Here is a 13,357-nt window from a genome sequence, read left to right as displayed (position 1 = left end):
CTTGCACGAGGCTCAGGAAGGCATTTTGGAGTGCAATGCACAATAAGGTCCTGTTAAAGGCTCTGTGGCCAGGACCCAGCAGCACCCCATCCATGCTGTCTTTTGGGAGACAACTTGCAGGAATGAGCTGTTCCCAGGGCAGTGCTTGGAGGGAACTGGCTGGGGCCACTCCCAGAGACAGGCAGTGTCAGCTGGAGAAGGTGGGCAGAATTCTACCACAGGGGGATTCCAGCCCTCAATAACCCTCCTTCAGGCCCCTGAAGAGACAAACCTATTGACCTCAGTGAAGATCAGGATTTTTTTCTATAGCTTGTCACTAATGTAGAGGGTTTGGCTCCATTACCTTTGCCATTCCTCTTCATGCAGATCCAGGCTGATTTTAGACCTCTTCTAAGCCAGGAGGTAGCTGGACTACCCAAATCCTCAGCATCTTTTTGTGGCTCATGTGCTCTAGGCCACTGACCATTCAGTGGAGTTTCTCCAGTTTCTCAATGATCTACTGAACTGCAGGTCCTGAATGGGACAACACTTCTGGCACAGATTTACTAGCACTGAGTAGAAAGGGAGCAATAACTACCCTCCAGCTGTGCTCAAGTCTCATAGCAAAGCCCAGGTGCTTTCCTGCATGGCTGTTCTGTAGGCAGAAGGATGCCCTCCTGCACCAAAGCAAAGGGTTTGCACTGCTCCTGTTAAACTCTGTGGGACTTCTATTGTCACACATCCCAAGTTTCTCAAGGTCCCTCTGGACTGCCTCTGCCAGCACTGCCAAATGGAGATGGCTGTCATTATTTCTAATCTATTACCATCTGTAAATGTGCTGAAAGTGCCCTCTGTGTCATCAGCCTGGTGACTGATGAAAATATTGAACAATATCAACCCCAGTGTCATTCCCTGGGGTCCTCTGTTCATTACTGGCTGCCAGATGGCCCATCACAACATTGATTATTATTCTTTGACCTAATGGTCCAGCTAATTTTTGGTCCAGCTAATTTTCAATCCATCTAACAATTTGTTCATCCAATTCATGTTTGCTCAGCTTTTGCATGAAAATGCTGCAGGAGAATTTCCAGCTGTCAGAGCTGTTTCTCATCACTGTGAGTTTCTGATAATGGACAGCAGCCATGAGGTCACATCAGCACCCTCAGGTGAATCCCTCCTGCTCACCTGGATCCCAACACTTACAGCTTCTCAAGACAGACCTTCACCTGTTCCTCCTCTTTTTGGTTGCTCCCCTTCTTCTCAAATCATGCTGCATATGTAAGGTGTGGGAGTAAGCCTTGCCAATGAAATGCATGCAAAGAGAAGCATTAAATGCTTCTCTTAAATTAAATAAAATGCTTTTTGCTCATCATCTTGTCAGTGGGCTGGTTCACACATTTGTTGATGGACTCACAATTTCTCCACGTTTGCTTTTGCTGCTAAGACACGTGTAGCATCCATCCTTCACGTTTCTTCTTGTGCTATGAAGTCTAAGCTCCAGCTGAGCTTTGTCCTTTCTGATTTCATCCCAGAGTGAATGATCAATGCTTACAGGCTCCTTCTGTTGCCTGCCTATGATTCCAGTTGTTGTTGTCTCTTATTTTGCATATCAGTTAATTGAGAAGACCCTTGCTCAGACAAAATGCTGCACAAGGGGATGGTTTGCTCCTAAGCTGTATTTTCCTACTCACTGGGCCACTGTTACTCTTCTCTGCTCTCCCAGGCCTTCAGCTGGATTTAGGGTTTCAGGTCACAAGCATTCTTCCTTGGCACCCCACCTTCAGACTGCAATTCCCCATCTGCTTGCACTTGGGGTCCATGGCACCAGCTCAGATCTCACCTAATTTCAGAGGAGCACAGGCTTAGTGCTGAGGACCCCTCCTGCCCTCAGGCATTTTGACATTTCATCTCTGTCTCTGTAGGGCTTATCTTGTCTCCTTCATGTCAGCTGTAGAGAAGACAGCAAATATTGGATATAAGCTACAGCACAGGGATTTAGGCCAGAAATCTGAGCATAATTTCTAAGAGTCTGGGCAGTTAGGTCTGGAAAAGGGGCTCATCAATCCCATACAATCTCACCCTTCAGAATTTTTTAAGAAGAGGAGAGCAGTGGGGTTAGGTACTCCTGTACTGGGTCTGAAAAACTGGATGAATTCCTAAGTCCTGCTCAGCCCCAGTTTTTCATCATCTCTTCAGTGTGCCATCTGCTTTGTTCAGCCATGAGTCTCTGCCCATTTCAGCTCCTTTCTCCACACAGGTCCTCAAGGGCCCTCTCTGACCCTCCCATTTTAAGGTCCAGAAAAATGTATTTCATTCCTTCACTATCAGGAGCTCTGTTTCTTCATGGTCAGCAGACCCATGTCCTCATGGTTTGGAAAACAGTGGAGCTGTGCTAGTGGGTGCCTGTGAGCACACAAGCTCCTTGGGAAAAGGGGCTGTTATCCCCGCACTGGAGAAAGGGTCTGAAGGCTGCCTGCCCACCCATCAGCTCCTTCCTGGGGGACCCAGAGAAATGCAGGGAATGGGCACTGCTGGTCTGAAAGGGAGCTGGAAACACAAATCAGAAGTCTCCCTGCCCCATGGTTCCCCACCACCAGCATTGGGAATACTACTGGGTGAGATGGAGCTGGAAACCTCTCTGGGTCTGTTGCAGCAGCTCCCATCTGTCAGGGAGTCCATGCTCTGAAGCATGACCATCAGTAGTGGCCTGAATATTGCCAAGGAGCATTTTAAATAAATTAATTTGGAGAATCTCTCAGCAAATACCAGAGAAATCTGGTAAAATAGTCATAATTATACTCAGCTGTAACTCCCTTTTGTCCTCCCCATGTCAAAAAGCAGCACAGCTGTGCCCTGTGGCCAGGACACTTTCTCCATCTCTAGCTCAGCAGCATTCCATGGAAAGGTTGCACCACCTCATCTAATCACATCCACTCTTCCCCAGCTCTCCTGCAGGTCAGGTTTACCCCATGGGAGCCATGGTTAAGGACATTCACAGGCATCCCAAGTCACAAATCTCTGCCCCAGTTAGCTAAAACAAAATGTTATAAAAGCAAAACCACCCCAAACCTCTGCATTACCTAATGAAATCAGCCTATTCCTTGATGAGGTTGTACAATGGGCAGTTTCACAGCTCTTCAAAAGTGGTTTATAAAAATATTAAACCATGGATGTTCATCTCTCTGCTCATCCTTTTGCAGTGTGGGGATAAGAAAGATGATTCCTGTTTTGTGGGGCAGGTATTGTACATATTACATTGTGCACTCAAGCAGCTCAACACAACTGCTGTGATAGTTTATACTATTTAAACAACAATTAAAATAAAGAAGCCTCAAGAGGCCTCTTGAAGTTTGTCAATGCCAATTTTAGTCCTAAGGGCACTTTGTGGCATCAAAGGCCTTAATGAAAGATTTCCCAAAGCAAATGGCAAGTTGGAGCACTTTTATATCTTATATTTTTTCTATTTCTTATGTTTCTTTTCTTCTCTATAGAAAAACTCTATATAATCTCTCCACAAGCAGGTAGTCCGAGAGAATATTTTATTAATGACAACTACAGACTGTTTTTCCAGTCTGAAAAATAAATATAGATTAATGTAGTCTCTGCTGTTACTCTCAAGAAAATGCCACTTTCCTCACCAGAAATCAAAGGCAGGTTAGACTTTTCTTACCAATTTTTCAAAATTATTTCTAATGCTATAAATTTTTGCTTTCACAGTACAAGTCCTGCGGTGTGACTTTTACTTTAACACCCTTGGCTCTTGGAGACAAATCTCTATTGTCATTCAATGCAAATTTCTGACCTTCACACACTAAAAGAAAAGTAATGGGCTATGATCTAATGTGACCCAAAGGTTCAGAAAATTAGAGAACATCCTGAGCTCCAACGCTAATATTTTAAATTGTATGATTTTTAAATCAATCTACTAATGTGGAGGCAGAAGTAGAAAAGGAAAAAAGTGCCTTGTGGTGATTTTTCTCCAGCTTTTCTGTACTTTAAGGAAATGGTCATGCAATCTATTGGAGTGAGCTGAGGAAAGTGGTGTCAGCCAAAGCACTGAGTCATGGAAACCTGGGAGCTGCAGCTCTTGAGAGTTCCAGGCAGGGGTTGGTGTGCTTTGGGAAAGGAAATGCTGGTTACTGTACACCATCTGCTTGCTCTCCTGTTGCCCTCTTCCTCCAGGATTGAAGAAATTCGATTGATTCATCCCTTATACTTTTTGGGAATGTTGCTCACTGGGGACTTTGACAACTTTGTTTAACCTTCCTGGGACTGTGCTTAGAGGCTTGGGCAAGTTGCTGCTATCAACAGCTCTAATTTGAACCAGGCCCTTGCTGCTATCAATCAGCAAGGGGCAGAGGGCTGTGCTCAGCTAGGAGAGCCAAAGCAGACAGCTGAGGAGGAAAAGGGAAGAGAGGAAGCAGAAGCCTTGTGTGCACAAGCCTTAGCTGGGGGCTGCTGCTGGGGCACATTGCACCAAGAAGGAGGAGCTACTGACACCACCTAGCCCTGACTGAGTGAAATAAGCCTCTAGAGAGGGTAGGATGTGGATGTTAGTCCTGTCTCCTAAAATGAGCTCAATAACTGCTTATCAGGGGCATGTGAACAACTGTGGGAGGCTCTTACTCCAGGTCTGGTAGGATCCATCTCCACCAGACGTTTATAATGCTCAGAAAAGTCGTACTGAGTCTTATTACCCTCTGTGCACAGGTAAACACTGAGCCCAACAACATCAGTGCCTCTGAGCAAGAGCTTTTGTTACAGCAGGGAGTGCCCTTGGCTGTGTGGTGCCCCAATGTGGGATCTTGCTGTCTGTCCCCAACCCCACAGAGACCAGCATGTGGCAGCTTAAACTGAGCACAAAAGAAAGGGCACCAGAGGAAGTCACAAGGTCTTCTCTAAGTATTGTTTTATCCTGTTTTCCAGAGTATAATAAATATATAGTCTCATCTTGTTTTGTGTACATAATGTGCTAAATTCTGTGTAAGTAACATTTTCTGCTGAGCTCCTAATCAAGCAGAGGCACTGGCTCCAGGCCTGCTGGGGTCAATCCCAGGTCCTTTGTGGTGGGGTACAGAACCACACAGACTGTATTCCCTGCCCACTGCTCTCCCTGCACCCCTTGCTGGGGTGCTGCCTCTCCTTCCTGCCCTTATTTTTGCCAAGAGACCAGACATCACTTCCCCAGCCCAGGCAGAGCAGAGCTGTCCTCCCAACATTCCCAAATGGGAGCTATTGGGGCAGTGGTGTTTTTTGCTGCTTAGGTTGGTTGGATGTTTTTTCCCCTGCAGAAGGAGATGAATGGAGGAGCTGGTGGGTTAGCACAGAATTGGATTTGTCTCTGCTGCAGTGGCCTGAATGGGTGATGGATGGTCCAGCCAGGTGGAAAGGAGGTGCTGCCAGCCCCTGCTAACAGACCTCTCGTGCTCTTTCAGAGGGAAGGGGTCTCACCAGGGCATCCTCCAGGAGCCTTCTGGGAGAGAGAAGCGTTTTGCATGCATCCACAGGGACATCCTCCCTATCTGCCCAGCTAGTACACCAAGGCTTGGAAAGCATCAGGTTTACTCAACTCTTTGTGCTCCTCTCCAAACACTTCCCAGTACAGTCTTGAGTGCTGGCCAAAATTTATTTCTTCCTTCAGAAACCTCATTTGCCTTAGGCAATTTCAAACACCGGTTTCAAACTTCTGTGTGCTTGACCTGTCCTCAGAGCCACCTCTGGGTTTCTGCAGTTTGCACTCCAGAAGGTTCTGCTGATCAGATGAGGAGAGAATCTAACTTGCTGGTTTAACTTCCCTCAGATTACTCTGAAGACACCAGTCAAGTTGAAGCTGGCTTGTGGCTTTTAAGAAAAGTGACATATGATTCCTGCAGTGTGGCTGTTGATGCTTGACTGAGCCAGAGAAGATGGGAAAGAGAACAAGATAAATCAGGACAAAATGTCATGGGCTGTTTTGCTTCCTCACAGAGCCAAACACTCCATACCCTCCAACTTCATTTCCTGGCTTACCTGCACCCCACAAATGGCCTGCAAGGACATCATGTTTGACAAGTGGCATTACAAGAAGCCTTTTCAGTTCTCAAGCTCCCCTTTGTTATCCTCTGCTCACAAGAGGCATGATGATGAGTGACCAGAGATGCTGGTTCCTGGCATTCTCCACCCCGTGCAGTCCGTTCTTACATAAGAGTTAGGGGAAGATTCTTGACAAAAATATTTTCCACTTAAAGCAATGGAACAGAGTCTTGATGACATAATTTGCTGAGCAGCTGTAGATAAAGGGCTTGAGGCTTTTTTTCCCCAAGAAATGGGGTCGTACATTCTTCCTACGAGACCCAAATAAACTCAATGCCAACACTGAGCTCATTACTGGGGGAGATAGGGGTGCTGGGGCTCAGAAGGCAGGATCAACATCAGAATGGCTGTGCCTGGCTCTGCATCCTGCCTGCTCAGCAGTGTCAGCAGTAACCCAGCTGGTGTACTGATACACCCCCACACTGCAGGAGGGTTTGGCTTCCTTCCTTCCTCAGAAGAAGTGCAAGCAACTGGTTGAGCTGGGCTGTTGAATCTACTTCAGTCTGCTTCTGTTTGCAAAGCAGAACTCCCAAACTTCCACACAACCCATGGGAGGAATATATAAATACCATAATATATATAAATCGGAGGAATGGGCCAAGAGCTGCTGTGAAGGTGCTTTTCACAGCTTTTACCTTCTACCTGTTGAAACTCTGGTGCTCCTAAGCAGATGCTTTGACTTCCAGTATCCAGGCAGCTTTGGTATTCGAGCTGCTAAAATCAGAACCAAGCACTTTCTGAAATGGTAGTGAATTGTTTTGTTTGTCCTGGATTGCTCAGGTGCTCCCACTGCTTCACTGAGCTGTCTGCCTGTGAGCTGTCATCCTTTCTGGATGCCATGCCTTTAGCCCCCAAGACCCCGATACACTTTGCAGAGAGAAGTTCTGATGGTGTTGCATCATTCCTGAAAATTATAGGTTTTTCTCCATAAGACCAGAATTATCTTAGGGTATGGAACTTTCCTGCTTCTCAAGGCGGTTTGAGAGGTAAGGTATTATTTTGCTGGTTTGTATTTTATCTGATATTTATGAAGTAGGGAAAGTTATACTGGAAGCAAGAGCCACTGTGAAGATCTAAGTGCTAAAACGAAGATTTCATTGCAAATGCATTACTACATCTTCTGTAAAGATTTAGTTTTGTATAAACATAGAAATATTTTGCTTTGTGCTTAGTGTGCTGGCTTTTTTTTTATTATTCTTTTCAGATTATTCCCCCATACAGTCTGATAGCTATTCCTTGTCTTCCTGCAGTCATTGGCTAACTGCATCATGAGCACCTCTATTGTGTAGAAGTGAACTGAAAACCAGGGTTTGACACAAGCAGATTGTCAAAGCATGGATACAGAAGTCAATTTTTAAAATTTCATTTTGTTGGGAGTGAAAACTGCCATTATTTTTCAGGAACAGCAAAGTGGTAGTGTTTCTTTCATGACAGTACAAATAATAAAACTTCACTGATTATGGTTAAAAATGAGACTCAAGGAAAAAGCCTATTTAAGTAAAAACTTGTTTTTATGCTACTGCTTATTTCACAAAAGCTTGCTGAGTAACGTGTTCTGAAGGGTACCTGAAGGGGAGAGGGATTACATATTCCACACCAAAATGACAGAAAATGCTTTAAATTTTTAGCTTGGGGTTTTTTGAGAACAACAAAATCTTCATTGATTTTTCTAGAGATCAGAACTGAACATACGTAACTGGAAAAAACCAGCCCCCAGGGAAAGCAGAAAAATTAATGTATGACACTTTGCATTGATTTAGCCATTATGTTCCACTGGACAAACGGGACATAGCTGGAAGAATCATTACACATCATTGTCTCCAAAGATGGCCTTGATATTTGCAAGTACTTACATGCAATTACAGCTTTAAGTACAGTAACAAGTGGTAGGGCTTTGCCCTTCCCTCTTTATCTTTTAAGTCACAAAATTGCACACAGTGGTTGTGAGTCATCCAAAGGAGCCTGAAGAGGTGGGCAAAGCATCACTATGTTCTCTAGGGAATATACTAAAAGAATGGAGAGAAAAAGAAACTCAAGCAGCCATGAAGAAGGAGGAAGGCTTTTCCATGAGAAGAGATACTCCTCTGGGTCTTACTGCTTGTTGGCAGCTGAACTTTCCGAAATCTTTTTAACTCCCAGTTCCTGGGGAACACATTCAAGGTGTTGCCTGAACATCAAAAAAGAGGACTTCTAGAACTAGGCTTCTATTTCCAGTTTCACATTTTGGGCAGTGAAACACAACCAAATCAGCCAGCTGTTGAATATTTCTGAAGGAATTGTTATATGCTTATTATTTAAGATCCAATCAGTGATTTTAAAGAAATTGCCACCATCAGATTCTCATGTTACTTTCTGTTACCAGTGGAGGAGTGAATTCAAGTTGCCTTTGACTTGACCAAAATCTACTCAGAGGTTAGAGATTGGAAGCACTGCACATATCTCCCCAGAGAGCAATACATTTGCTTTCAGCCCAGAAAACCTGGTTATTCCTAGTTAGGACTTACCTTAATCACTTCTCAAACTTTTATGCAGGTAGCCTCACACCTATTTTTACTTCTTGATTCCTTTATGGGCTTTCAACTCTATTCCATTTCCAGGATCATGAACAACTTTGTTACTTCTTTACTTCTCACTCCCTTATTTGCTGTGGAAGTCTAAGGATATACTCATGACTTGAGGATAGATCAGTTATCCATATACTGGCCACCCAGCTTCTGCACAGCTTTTTCCACACTGCTAAACACAGTGGAGATGGATGAATTATTATTGAGACTAAATACTGTTGGAGGCATACCCCAGCCTCAGTGTCATGCTTCTCTGGGTGTTCACAGTGCTCAGGGCTAGTGCTTCTGGTACGAGATTTCTTTTGAAAAGCGATAGCTGGAGACATCCAGGTTGGAGTCAGGGAATAAGCTCAGAGTGTGGACTACTGCTTGGGGGATTTAGTACTTGAGCTGTCTCTCAGGGACTCACCTACTCTGAGAAGTAGGCACATCCTTTAAAGACTGCTTGTTCTTGTACCTTTAGTCCACTTATGTGTTTTTCACATGAGCAAGTACTGCCCCTGGCTAGCAAAGACATCAGTGTCTAAGACAGAAGTAGCAAGTTCTTACTGGACAGCCTGGGCTAAGTGTAGAGTCAAGCAGAGGTCACTTGAGATTGATTGAAAGTACTACTGGGGTTCAACTTCTGCCAGGCAGAAGTCAGAAGACAAGAGAAATCCCAGATTACTGCCTGTCCCATATCCTGAGTGTCCCAATTCAACTGTGCCCTTCTCTGTAGACTGTACCTGAGAAGGAAGGGATGGATGGATAAATGGATCAATGGTGGATAGATAGAAAAAGGACAGAAAACATATTTGATGTGTTAATTGCCTGAACTTCTATGTTCTGTGGGTTGGTTTCTGTCGTCCTTAGCTCCTCCTGAGCTAAAGCTGTCAGAAAAATGGCAGTAAATTGAGAGAGCTAAGATAATGTAAAGTTATAGTCACAGTGGCTACAGCTGCCTTTGGAATGGATACAACCAAATATGTGGTCTAAGTACAATAATGCCTGGATCTAGTCTCCAGGACTTTCTGTCTAGTGGGCAAGTCCCACCAAAATCCGTTTGACTCAGTAAAATCCATAATTGCTGTCCCCACCATCATCATACTCAAGCACATTTTGGCCAGCAGTGCTTCCACTGGTATTTCCCAGCACTGCACTGCACACTTGCCTCCCTCTCTTTTCCAGATAAATGAGGACTGTATACCTCTGCTTCATTCTGGGGACATCTGTGGGTGAGTGTGAGGACCCTGCTTATCAACTCACCTTTAGCCAAGGACTGTATTTAAGGTCAAGCCCTTGCCCATGTTCCCTGCCAGAGCCCCAGACAATGAGTGCACACACTCAGGACACAAAACCAAGAAGCAGCCAGGATATTTTGACCTGTTTGTTGATGTGGAGTATTTGCAGATCTGGGGAACAAAGGGTTGTCCTACACTTTGTCTCTCTAATGGTCCCCTTCAATTATCTGCCCTGGATCCTGTGACACCTCAGCTTATGTAATTTCCTGAAGGTATATACCTGTAGGGCTGTAGTGCTACTGAGCTGCTACTCCTCTGCCACAGGCATGGAATCCTGCTTTTGTTGGATTGCTGTGTGATAAAGGCTTCATTCACTCTGTAGTGCTGTTGTTCCTTTCCAAGTGGCTCTCATGTTTCCTCTCCCTGAGTGCACGGCTGCAAGATCTTTATAAAAGATAACTAATTCATTGTTTGCTAACTACTCTCGCTTGTGAGGGCTGAACACTTGGTCTCCAACACTCTTTCATCACTGTGGACCTGGCTTGGCCCTCTATGGAGCCAGCAGGACTTGATCTTGATGTGAATTAAGCCTCAGATGCTGTGGCTGATATCAGGAAGTAAAAAAAAGACAAGCCTGGTGTTCAGAAGTATTGTGTAGAATAGCAGAAGCACAGAGCTGGGGATTAGGAATTCCGGTCAGTGGGGCTGATCTTGATGTTCACAGCCATGGGTTGCCCTCCCAGAAATGATGCTGTGAATTAGCACACTCTTTTCCTGCTGGGTAATGGCCTCTGCTATAGAGGAGTCACAATGAGATTCATAAGCAAGCAATTGTATGTGATATTTTATGAAACTGTAGTGAATTTATCATCACAGTCTTCTGAAGGTAGAATTGGGCAGGCAATGACAAAGACCAAGGAACTGACTGATCTAATTCTGCAGCCTGAACTGATTGGCATAACATTTGAGGATTTTGGTATCAGTTCCCTCAATGTCGCCAGCTGTAAGGCTCCTATGGCAAGCTGCCAATCCCTGTTTATTCAGATGGCTGTCTTCTTCCTTGGGCAGGGATCTCCTGAGTTCCCAGGCTAACTTCCCAAGTTTCTTAACATCCATAAGTTCCTGACAAATGGGCTGTGTGCTTATACAGTGAATCTGCTGCTTCCTTGGCATTGGAGAGCCACTGTGCTAGTGTTGGTGTATGGAATGGTTTGAGATGAGTCCCTGGTAGTCTTGTCTGCAATTGCTTTGAATAATTTAGTAAAGTTGACCAAGATTTGGGAAGAACATCAAGGTGATTTTTAAGGTCTCTTCCAGACCAAATCTTTCTAAGATTCTGTGATTTCCATGCAGTTTTCAACTATTTCATCAGACTTAAGTCTACTTCATTGACTGCAAAGTAGGAATGTCCATTGATTTGACTGAATTGACCTGTTTCATAAAGAGCCAATGTGGTTTTGGAAGGGCTTCTATCTCTTCAGGACAGTTTTATAGTTTCTCCTCCTGAGTGTGTATCCTCCATGGTTACTAGACTTGCAGCATTTTGCATGCAGCACATGCAGAGATGACCCAGTGACTCTTGGACAAGGAACCTGGTAAGGTTTGTTCTCAGCTTCTCTAGTGCACCTTTGCTCATGTGAGTTTCATTATTTTTTTTTCCTGTAATTAAGTGTAATCATAATAAATACATCAGGTATAAAACAATCTCCTACCTCATAAAAGGCACCCAGTTAAATTGCTCGTGTTTGTGGGGGAGTGTTTTCTTTTTCACTGGCAAAGTTTCCTTATAAGGAGTAATAATGAAGATTCTGCTGAAGAAAAATGTGTATTGAAGGTTTACTATTTCACTGGTTTTCTGTGGAGTCATTTACGCAAAGCTGTGAGTCACCAGCTGAAGTTCAGTGTTTGAAATTGCTGGCAGAGTAAATTAATTTTGTGCACGAGAAATCAGTAATCTGCATGTATTACAGTCATTCATAATTGCTTTAAAATCACATGGCAAATGATTATAATTAGGGCAGGAGTTGTTCAAATCAAGAACAAAAGAAGGCCAGAACCTAAATCTGTTCTTTGCTACGTTTCTTCTCCTTGAAGATTTATGAAAGATGTCCCAACTCCGAACTGGAAAGCACAGTGGAAATCACCACTGCTCTTTCCAGCTGCTGCTATGTTGTCAGCAATCTTGGCAGAAATGCTTGTGAAGTGCAACATTTACTCTTTGTACATGTCACAGAGACCTAGGCACGGAGACCTAAAATAGGCAGGCCTGGAGAGCAATAACTTCATTGTCCTGCCTGGATAGTTGAGCCTACCTGGAAAATTGAAATGACCTCTGTCTATGACTGTTCTGTCTGCTCCACACTCAGGCTCTGCAATATCCATCACTGCAGACCTTCCTCTGAGGGGTTCTCTCCTTGGAAGCAAGGAAGAGTCATCTCTGTATAAAAAGGGAATGTCTCCAAGGGTGAATGATGCCTCAGGAAAGTACATGTCATTCTTGAAAGAGGTTACTATCCATTAGCCCTTCAGACTGCAGGAGGACTGAGACCGTGGCTAAGAGACTAGGAAAAAATCAGAATAGACTGAAATGTTAAAAAGATTCTGCTGATAGAGAGAGGCTAAAACCAACCCAGAGACACCCCACCTCCACCCTCAGGCCCCCATACTGATAGTGCAGAGACAGGGGGATGAGCTGAGCCTACACAAGCCCCAGCAACCTGTCAGGGAGCTCTTGGCCTGGTCTACATCTCACTGGTGGTGCAGAGGCACCGTCCCTTTCTTGGAGGTGCTCAGTGCCCAGGACACGGTGGGAGATGGCAGATCTCCTGGCAAGGTAAGCAGCAGAGGGAGATGGGGGCACAGCCTCAGACACAGATGCAGCAGCATCTGAACTATTACCCAGGGCTTTGAAATGAGCAAAGACAAGGTTTAAGGGGAACTTCTCTGCAAACCGTGATTTTGCCTCTGGCTATCTGTGCTTCATCCATGCACATTGGGTCAGGTGGGAGGCAGTGCCCACACAAACAGTGGGCAGTGGGACAGCACAGCCCCTGCTGCCAGCAGACAAGCTTCCCCAGCTCCATGGGAGAGCAAAACTTTCTGAAGATAGCTCAGTGCAGGAGAAGGATGCTGACTCCAAAATGCGTAGGCATAACTGAATCAAAGGAGTGAACTCACCCAGTTTACAGCAGCTGGTACAGATCATTATTTAACTGAATCAGAACAGAGTAAAAGCTTCCTACACCCTAAATCCAGATGAACGTGATTAATCCTGGAAAATTTGATTATCAAGAGGTTATATTTGGCTTCATTTGAAGATTTGTGTAAGGGTCTTTTTTTGGCAAGTTCAGCAGTTGTGCCGAGCCTGCTTTCTCACCAGTCTAGAAATCCCCAGCACTCTGTGCACCTTGGCACACACGTGACACAGAGCTGCTGTTTTGGCAGTCAGTCCAAGGAGTGAGGCCATGGGCCTTCCCCTGCCTGAGAAGGGGAGCATTGCCCACCCCACTGCTGGTGTATGCA

Source organism: Erithacus rubecula (assembly GCF_903797595.1).
Source record: "Erithacus rubecula genome assembly, chromosome: 1".
Lineage (NCBI taxonomy): Eukaryota > Metazoa > Chordata > Aves > Passeriformes > Muscicapidae > Erithacus > Erithacus rubecula.
Note: the sequence above shows the minus strand (reverse complement) of the source record.